Source organism: Sceloporus undulatus, chromosome 9, assembly GCF_019175285.1.
Source record: "Sceloporus undulatus isolate JIND9_A2432 ecotype Alabama chromosome 9, SceUnd_v1.1, whole genome shotgun sequence".
Classification (NCBI taxonomy): domain Eukaryota; kingdom Metazoa; phylum Chordata; class Lepidosauria; order Squamata; family Phrynosomatidae; genus Sceloporus; species Sceloporus undulatus.
In genome coordinates, this window is record NC_056530.1 from 10,811,476 (window position 1) to 10,822,095 (window position 10,620).

At 44.1% G+C, this 10,620-nt stretch overlaps 1 protein-coding gene across 2 annotated transcripts in view; it reads right to left on the minus strand.

The window, feature by feature from the left end:
* Nucleotides 1–10,166, minus strand: part of DLGAP3 (DLG associated protein 3) — a 175,903-nt gene extending 165,737 nt beyond the window's left edge. For both annotated transcript variants that reach the window (XM_042441275.1, XM_042441274.1), the window contains exon 1: nucleotides 9,618–10,166. The gene's annotated coding sequence lies outside the window, so the exon portion shown is untranslated. The remainder of the gene's footprint in view (nucleotides 1–9,617) is intronic.
* Between the last annotated feature and the right edge of the window lie 454 nt (nucleotides 10,167–10,620).

Genomic DNA, 10,620 nt, shown 5'->3' on the forward strand with positions numbered 1-10,620 from the left:
GTGCTTGCACCCTTCCATGTTTTTTGTCTGCTTCTTCACTATATAAGCATATGCTTCAGCATGTGTCAATGTTGATGCTCAGTTCTCAGGTTTTCCTATGGCTAAGGAAGCTGGAGCCTGACCTTTTCCAAGATCAGCCTCTACCAGCCTTCCTCCTGCTGATGGTCAGCATCCCAACAGGAGAGCTTGAAAGAACACAGAATCAAGCTTGTGCAGCCTGAGAACAAAGGCAGTAAAACCTTTATGTCTCTCTGACCTCTGAAGGCTCCAGATGCTTCAATACCTCTATACCTCCAGGAAGCTTGATTTGGAAAATGTACCGAATATACTCGACTATAAGTCAAGCTCATGCATAAGCCGAGGGCAGGTTTTGGGGCCAAAATTAGGGATTTTGATATGGCCCATGGATAAGTCGAGAGTAAAATTTATGGACATGTAACAAAGGATGATACAAAGGAAAACAATGTCAAACAACATACAAAATTCCAGCAGATATGATTCTATGATTGATTGTAGGATATTAACCGTTTGTGCTCATACTAAAGACTGTATGGATGAGATAATGGAGGAGGGTCAGTGCTTCCAGGACAGATTATGTTCTTGCCTTTTACCGGGGTATGGTTCCTTTTTAAAACAACTATTAAAGGCCCCATGCAGACAGGCCAAAATAAAGCTGCTTTGGGTCACTTTGGAGGTATGCTGTTTAAATGATGCATGCATACTAAGAGTCCAGAAGCCATGCCAAAGCCACAATCCAGTACTAAGGACTGGAGTGCAGCTTTGGTGCAACTTCTGGACTCTTAGTACGCATGCATCATTTAAACAGCATACCTCCAAAGTGACCCAAAGTAGCTTTATTTTGGCCTGTCTGTATGGGGCCATAGTATAGTATTTAGACTGACCCATGGATAAGTCGACACAGGTTTTGGGGGTCAATTATTCGACTAAGATTTCTAGACTTATACATGAGTATATACAGTATTTCCCCTAATCTTAGATATCCCTCCAGTGGTAAATAAACTTCTTGTTAGCTTGGAGCCAAGGCAGCTATGGGGAGAATACCCTTCTTTCCTGCCATTTTCTGGATTATTACTCCCCCAGCAACCAAATGGTGATGAAGGGAAAACAGTTCAGAAACATGTTTAAACTGTGTTTAGCTCTTTGCAACTCTTCTGTTTTGCTGCTGGTTGTGCTTTGGTTTTATTTGCCGTGGGGCTCTTACTCTTTGCTGCTAGTTTTATCTCGATTTTATGGTGTGCCGTGTCTCTCATCATTGCTTTATTGTTTTCCTGTTCCTGTTTTATGCTTTAAAGTGTAACCTGCATTGCCTAGAGAGCTCTGGTTACAGGGTGGTCTAATAGCATAATAAAGTTAGCAAGTAAATATATAAATAAGCCATGCCACCTCTGGGGCTGGCGCAGTGGTCCACTTTGTATAGCTCTCAACATCTCCTGGTTTTGGCCTCATCTATGTATGTTAGGGCTGCCACAGTCATAGGGTTTTCCATGAACCTCCGCAGAAAACCTCTGAGAGGTAGCTTTCCTTTTTTATCACTGGAAAAGAAAACCCATCACATTCAAATATAACTCTTTTGCCAGAAGAGGTTGTTACTTAAGTCTATGATATGCCAAAAGCAAAGCTCAAAAAACCCTACAGTTCTGGATGCCATCTCCCCGAATCCTGCATTTTGTTGCTCCTAGTGTAGCATAGTGCATCTGCATCAGATGTGGACTGCAACTCCCAGAATCCCCCACCAGCACCCTGGCAAAGGGCTCCATTGAGTTGTAGTCCAAAAAAGGTAACATTTCCAAGGTCTAGCTTATGTGTAAAGTTGTCAGATCAGAACCATCCCAGAGACCTGGAGGGTGACCTCTTGTGAAATCATAGGCCCTGAAGATGCCACAAGACTTATTTCATATGCCGCCTTTCTCCCAAAGTGGGACCCAAGGAGGTTCCCAAAACCAGCACAAGGGATGTGAAAAGGGATGGCTCCTGGTGAAGTTATCAAGTATAGAACATTAAGTATTAGTGATAGTTGCAAAGAATATGCCATTGAAGGCTTTCATGGCTGGCATCCATAGCTTTTTGTGGGTTTTTCGGGATATGTGGCCATGTTCTAGAAGAGTTTATTCCTGGCGTTTCGCCAGCATCACTCCTTCCTACCCAGGGTCACACAGTATATATATATACCCAACTCTCTTCCCTGCCACCATTCTCTGAAGATGCCAGCCACAGGTGCTGGCGAAACGTCAGGAATAAACTCTTCTAGAACATGGCCATATAGCCCACCCACCCCACAAAAAACCTATAAATATGCCATACACATATAGAAAACACCAAGTCTAACAAATGAGGAAAACATATGTACACACAAACTTGTGAAGGCAATGCTCTTGCCCTGAGATTTATTCCCCTTGTTCTGAAGACTGGAGACGAATCTTTGGGCCCTGAGATCTGGAAACCTTGCTCAAAAGTTACTATGCTACACCAGCAGAAAGATGCAGCAAAGGTCCTTTCAATGCATTCTTTCTGGAATCTGGGATATCCTGACAACATCAAGATGAAGATCTAACATTTGAGCCGAGCCTCAATGCAGAGCAGATCTCAAGGGTGGACCAGACCGAGGATCTTGACACAGGGCACTGAGTCAAAGAAGCTACAGAGCTGAACTTGGTGACTTTATTGAGCGCCTACAGCAAACAAGGTAGAAAGACAGCGGCGTGTCTCTTTTAACTTTTCCCTGAGGTCTCCATGTTGTTTGGGTCATTCCCTACAAAACTGAACTTCCGCTTTACAATCGGCTTTGAAGTAAGTGGCTTTTTGTTTTTAGTTTTCCAGTTTCCAATTTGATTTCATCCCCTTCTAGATGCAAACCAGCAGGACCTGGCAACATCAGTACAGTCAGTCTTCCATATCCTTGGATTTTTTAATCCACGGATTCAAGCATCCATGGTTTGAAAATATTTTAAATATATATAAATTCCAAAAAGCAAACCTTGATGTTGCCGTTTTATACAAGGGACACCATTGTACCATGCCGTTGTATTTAATGGGACTTTAGTATTCACAGATGTTGATATCCACAGGAGGTCCTGGAACCAAGCTCAGCGGATACCAAGGTCCCACTGTCCCCCGTGCAAATCCTATGTACTGGGATTGGGACTAGTTTGTCTCTCTGGATATTGTCAGACTGGAACTCCCAGCATTCCTCACAGTCAGCTATACTGGCTAGGTCCATGAAGAACTTCAGTCTTACAGTATTGGGATGGCACATAATTTTCACTCTTGCTACAAATGTAAGCCTAAACCCAATTGCTCACCTCAGTTAGAGTATTGGAGCACCTAATGAATGGTAAATCATCCCCTTGTGTAAATCCCAGTGGGATTAGTGTTGTTCCTAAATTGAACCTGAGCCAGCAGTGTGATGCTGCAGCAAATAAGGCAAATATTTTGGCTTTCATTAATAGAACCAAAGTTTCCAAGAGATTTTAAGAAATGTATAGACAAGCTAGAGCAGGTTCAGGGAAGGGCAACAAGGATTATAAGAGGCATGGAGAATAAAACATATGAGCCAAGATTGAAGATGCTGGGCTTGTTCATTCTGGTGAAGGGAAAACAGAGGTGATAGTCATGCTCTTAACACTATAGAAACCCTTTGATTGTAGGAGTGTTTCTTGGCTGAAAAAGTAGGTTTTGAAGGTCATGTCCAATCATTAGTGACCATAAAGTGAATCCCAAATGTTATGAGATTATAAATGGTGGGTTTAGTGGGTTTTTCGGGCTACGTGGCCATGTTCTAGAAGAGTTTCTTCCTGACGTTTCGCCAGCATCTGTGGCTGGCATCTTCAGAGAAGATCTGAAGCCCAAAAAACCCACAAAAAACAATGGATGCCGGCCATGAAAGCCTTCGACTTCACAATGATGCAATTTATCACAGTTGTGTGTGGTGCAGAGTGCGCTGGGAGGGTATGTGGGGAAAGAAAGATTCGGCAACGAAGCCTGATTTGGTTTAGTTCTGCATTTATTTTTTTGTGGAATTAAAAAATCCAACCATAAAAATACATCCCAAAGTCTTAAAAAAGTACATTTTGGGGAGTCCATTAGGAAAGGAAATTCCAAAGAATGGGGAGCTACTATATAAAGAGCCCTGGACCCTGCAAAGATATCACTCACACTATGGGGACATGAAGACTAGACTGCTACAACACATTCTGCATGGGGCTGCCATTGAAGACTGTTCAGAAAGTACTATCAGTCCAGAATGCAGCTGCAAAGGCAGAGCCATCCTGAATACATCCTCAGACTACAAATCCCAGGACTCCACTGGATGGAGATGCAGCAGTGAAAGTGATATTTAAGTGCCCTAATTATACTGGTAAGTTTTTAATTACATTTATGCTAGTCTTTAAACCTGCAGAGTACATTCTGGTTGCTTGGAGTCTTTTTAGACTGAAGCATAGCTTTTAAATGTTAATATAAAGGAATGAATGAATATCCAATTACAGACAGCAGAACCTAGAGAAAAGAATCAGCAAAGATAATCTAAGGACACGGGGAAAGTACTTCGAAAGGGATCATATATTTTCTAAGGCGTCCTGGGTTCAGGCTGTTTTCGGATCAAAATGGAAACAGTTTGAACTTAAGCTGTTCTTAGAGTGGTTAGGGTGTCATCATCATCTCTCTCATATATATATATATATATATATATATATATGCAATATTATATATACACAGACAGTCTGTCCTCCATCTCCACAGATTCTTTACCTGCAGATTCAACCATCCATGGCTTGAAAATCGTCTAAAAACAAATCCTGATTTTGCCATTTTATATATGGGGCATTATTTCATCACATCACTGTATTTAATGGGACTTAAACACCCATGGATTTTGGTACCCACAGGGGATCCTGGGATCAAACCCCACTCTCTCTCTCTCTCTCTCTCTCTCTCTCTCTCTCTCTCTCTCTCTATATATATATATATATATATATATATATATGCACCACTATATTCTGCTTTGGTCAGGCCCCACCTGGAATATTGTGTCCAGTTCTGGGCACCACAATTCAAAAAGGACATTGAGCGTGTCCAAAGGAGGGCGACTAAAATGGTGAAGGGTCTGGAAACCATGCCCTATGAGGAACGACTGAGGGAGCTGGGGATGTTTAGCCTGGAGAAAAGAAGGTTAAGAGGTGATATGATAGCCCTGTTTAAATATTTGAAGGGATGTCATATTGAGGAGGGAGCAAGCTTGTTTTATGCTGCTCCAGAGAACAGAACCCGGAACAATGGATGCAAGCTGCAGGAAAAGAGATTCCACCTGAACATTAGGAGGAACTTCCTGACAGTAAGGGCTGTTCGACAGTGGAACAAACTCCCTCGGAGTGTAATGGAGTCTCCCTCCTTGGAGGTCATCAAATGGAGGCTGGATAACCATCTGTCGGGGATGCTTTGATTTAGAGTTCCTGCATGGCAGGGGGTTGGACTGGATGGCCCATGTGGTCTCTTCCAACTCTATGATTCTATGATTCTATAAGGGCCCACTGTATATTCAACTAACTTGGGGTCTGTACAGACAGGTCAAAATAAAGCTGCTTTGGGTCACTTTGGAGATATGCTGTTTGAATGACACATGCATCTTACGAGGCCAGAAGCAGTGCCAAAGCTGCGCTCTGATCCTTAGGACTGGAGCTTAGCTTTGGTGCGGCTTCTGGCCTCTTAGGACACATGCATCATTTAATCAGCATATCTCCAAAGTGACCTGAAGCAGCTTTATTTTGGCCTGTCTGTACAGGCCCTTGATTTCTTTTTTCAATATTTTCCCCATTGATTCTAATAATAATAATAATAATAGTAATAATAGTAATAATAATAATAATATTCTCTGTTGAAAGAGTCCATGTAGTTACCATCTCTGTTTGGGACAGAACAATATACTACTGGAGACTGCTCCCCAGACAATCAAAGGGCTACTGGAAATCATGCTATCTGTGTTGTGACTCTCCCAATGCTTCACAACAAGGGATAGTATGAGTGCCATGTCAAGTATACCATCATGATCTCACACAGTCACCACTTCTGCCACTACTAACCATTAAAACAGAGCAAAGGATGGGCAGACTAGAAGTTTAAGGTTGTTATTTAAAAAAAATTATCAGCGATCAGAGCATTGCAAAGTTACTTTGGGAGAATCCAGTTTCCAGACTCTCCTAGCCATAAAGGATGCTGAGGGTGCTGGGAGTTGTAGTCTCAAACAGAAACTTGTTGAAGCTCTAACTGCATCTACATGCCTGGAACTAGAGTTCTTTCCATTCACCCACAGAGAGAGGGGAAGGAAACCTTAATCAAAACAGCGTTTTTAATTATAAAATTCACAGACAGAAGTGGGATGAAACCTTAATCAAAATAGTAATTTAATCATAAAAAAACACACACACAACTATAAATTATTCCCTGTGGTTAGCATCCCTTAACTACAGGCCTGACATTGTCTGCAGCAGCTTCTGAACAGTATTTGCACTTTCTCCTCATTTGCAAGTCTTTCATAGAGTTCATAGAGCTGGCTGGACTACAACTCCCATCAACAGCACCCCATGCTAGCTGGAAGTGATGGGATTTGTAGTCTAATGACACCTTGGGATCTCAGGTTGGGAAAGGCCACACTAGCAATTGTAGAATATCTTGACACTAGGATTCTAAAGATACTTCTTAAAAATCTCTTGCCTCCAGAAGTTTTAGCGCTGAAGATCAATGTTGTGCAGTGGTTAGCGTGTGGGACTTGCAAGATCTTCCCATTGAGCCATGACACTCAGTAGGGGACTTAGGGCTAGTCGTATGGTCATAGACTGGCCTACCTCACAGTGTGGCTGTCAGAATAAAGTGGAGCCTAGGAGAGTTGTATCTGCTCTTTTCAACTCTTTGGAGGAAAGGTGAGTTATAAACGTAGCTAAGAACTAAAGAAGATCCTGAGGGTAACTGCCCTGTAAGCCCATGAAAAGAGAGTCCTCTCCTGGATTGCAAAAAAAGGGCCCATGCTGTCAGTCCAGCACCCTGGTTTTAAACTACATTCAATCAGATCCTTCTGAAGAAGCCTATAACAAGAACCTTCTTGCACAGTTTGCTTCCATTACAACTGACATTTAGAGGTAAACTGCCACAAGCCAAGAGGGTTCCATTAATCAGCTCTCATGACTAATTCCAGCCGGGAGACTTCCCCTCTGTGACTTGCCTTACTTGTCCCTTTGAAGGTCTCTATGAGCCAGTAGACATATGTTGTTCTCTTTTGTTACCGGTAAATTACAACTCCCAGACATCTGCTGTGACCACTGTCCATGCTGGCTCAAGGATCCTGGGAGTTGTAGCCCAGCAAAGAAACTTTCCCACACTCTAGTACTGTGGCTGTGAGTGCCATATGATAAAAATGCAGTCCTCTCTTTTGTATCCCCCGCTTGGATCCAGACACTTTCAGCGTTATCAAAGAAGGTGGAGGGTAAAAATAAACCCCCAAACAAACCATCACTAACTTTCCTCTGCATCATTTATACAATTGTACACCTCTGTCACATCCCTCAACTGGAAAGACACAGGCACAGAATGTTGTAATGATATTGGCTGTCTTAAGGGCCTTTGAAGGAAGGCATAAGATGGCATCAGAGGAATACGAGCCTATCTTTGGAAATAATTATGCGAACTGATGAATGGAACCTTCACGGCTGGTGGCAGTCTACCCCTGACACCAGCTTTTATGTCGGCCCATCGACCTCTATCAATGTGAGCATCTGAGAACTCGGGGGAAGTGTCTTTACAAACAGGCACCAACCAATTCCCCCCAAAGAAATGCATGTTCAACATTGAAACACCCCACACTCCACAACCTTTCCATCTCCTCCCCCCATCTCTGCTACCTAGGACCTCCTTTGCTGGCCTGGGTCAGTGGGGTAGTGAATCCATTCCAGGTTTTGAATTGCTGCAAGGGAGCTATCCACGGTGCTAAACCCATTCTGGGGATGGAATTCAGCACCTTGGACTGCTCCTTTAAAGGCCACAAAACTAAAACCTGGAGAGGATTCATTGCTCCAGTATCAAAGAAGTCACCCACCACCACTTGGCCTATGATCCACAGTCCCCTCTGAGCACCCAAATCTGGATGGGTTGAAGACAGAGAGGGGCTGCCTGCGTGGAGATTCCAGGTGTGGTTTATAAATGTCTTAAATTCAGCTGCCGTTCAAATAAGATTGCCTGTTTCAATGCGTTTTAATGTTCTCCCTGATACGGTTCACAGTAGCACGACTTTATTAATCATGTTGAGGAAAAGGCAGGATTCAAGTCACATAAAGGAACAAATTCGGAGACACATTTTGCATCCCTAAGAAGAGTGCATCCTTTCTCAGCAGATCAAAGCTAGAGGTGTAAAGCTTCTGGAAACCAACCAACCCATCCGCCTACACATCCATGCACACCCACTGGTTGTGTGCTGCACATTGGCTGGTGACATTTGTGGCAAAGCCAACAGCTGCCAGCCTGCTGTCGTCTACACTCTGGACAACTTCGCTTTCCTAGCAAACCGAAAGAGCCTTCGATTCCCAACCAGCATGCCCAGTTTACCCTGAGACATTCGAAGGGGCATCACTTCCAGAGCTGACACAGAATGATACCTCCTCTCCCCAAAAAAGAAAGAAAGCAGATCCACAGACTTTTAACATCACAGCTTTGATATGCACTTAAGTCCCCTGGATCACAAGCGTAGCAGCAATCGGATAGTCTTTCTGAGTTCATCGTTCTCCTCATCTCTTTTCTATGACAGAGAGCTCTGACAGCTTCTCATGCAACTGTTTTGACAATGTGAGACCTCCTCCCCCAACTGAGAATTAATTTTCTTTAAAATCCGAAAGCTGCACACCCTGAATCTCACTGACAATGACTTCTCAGTTGACAGAAGAGGTGTTTTAGAAGATGCAGTGGCATGGAGAGAGATTGAAAGAGAAAAGGAGACATGGGTCATTTCAGCTGTATTTTACAATATCTTTTCCCACCTTTTAGTATATATGAAAGAGAGAGAAGAGAGAGAATCCAGATTCTGTTGAGAGAAACCACAACCACACTAGGATCTGGTCAAAGGCTTGGTCCACGCCTCACATCCCTTGAGGTTCTGCTTAGATTTTGGCAGAGAATGACAGGCGAGAGGGAGGCAGAGAAAGCATGAGCTGCTGGCAAGTCATGTTTCGCTGTGCCACATGGCATATTTATAGCGACAGGCGTGGAGCCCGCGATCCGTAGTGCAACGTGTGGAGAATTCGGCACCAGGCATGTTATGCACATGCATGCACGAACACACACACACACACTCACACACCCCTTTTTCTCCCCATATGGCATATATATGCCTCAGTCTCATATGGCCTACCTTATGGCCTGCCCTATATGACCCACTGGAGAGGGAATGGGCTGCTAACTGTTGATCAAAGCCAGCCTTTTTGCACCTGATTTCACTCCGTTGAAACAAAGCCATGCTCCCCACCCCTTTTGCCATCCTCTCAGATGCCACATTTCCTGACCCCACTGGTAAGAAGAAGGAGGAAAAGACGAAAGGCAGAAACCCACTCAGATCCACTTACCTTGTTTGTGGGCTGCTGTGCAGATGATCCTGCTTGGCAGCTGGTTACATCCTTCTGCCCTTTTAAATCCCCTTCTTCCTCTGGAAAGATGCTCTCTCTCTCTTGCTCTCTCTGCTGTCCTTTGGAGAATGAGCAGCACACTCTCACAGGGACACAGGCACCCACCACCGGCTGGCAAAATTGATTTCGTGGGGGTCCAAGTTGGTCTTTGGTGGACTGAGGTATGTAAAAGGGAGGTGTTTGCACGGGAGAGAAAAGAAAAGAAAAGAAGGAGGGAAAGGAGGAGTGGATGCTTCCTTGCACAGATGCTCTTCTGCTTCTCCTTCTCCTCTTCCTTCCCCCCTCCTCCTCTTCTCAGCCCTGCACTGCAGAATTTAGGGGTTAATTGGAAGAAGATGAAGCTTGAGGTTCCTTTACTTATGGACCACAGAGAAAGAATGAGGGATGGAGGAAGAAGGATAGAAAGGGGGAGGGAACAGCATGAAGATGCGGAGGTGGATTTCCCAGGAATTGGGCAGAGTGGGGAAGGGGGGATTTCTCTTTTTGATTGACAGGTAGACTCTGCACTACTTTTCTCTCTGGCAGAAGAAGATGGGAGCCCTTTTAAGCCCTATCTTTGCATGCCTTCCACTTGCATCCCTGCCTCTCCACAGTCTTGTCGGCTACCTCTGGCTTGCACATCCAAAGGAACTTCTCTTGCCCTCCCTTCTTGTAGTCCTGGTCTCTGTCTTCTCTTCTCTGCAATGGGAATCCAGCTGCACAGGCGGAAAAGAAGGAGCAAAATTTTTCCTGTCAAGAGAGGATGGAGGAGAGGATGCAAGAGCCAGTTCCAAGAGCATCACCCTCTTGGTGATGGAGAGAGAGGGGTGAAAAGAGAGAGGAAGGGATGGAGAGGAGGAGGAGGAGGAGGAGAAGGAGAAGGAGAAGAAGATGGGGAAGCAAAGAGATTTGCATTCAAGGGAGAAGGCAGCTGCTTATTTTTAGACACTCGAACAAATTGCCT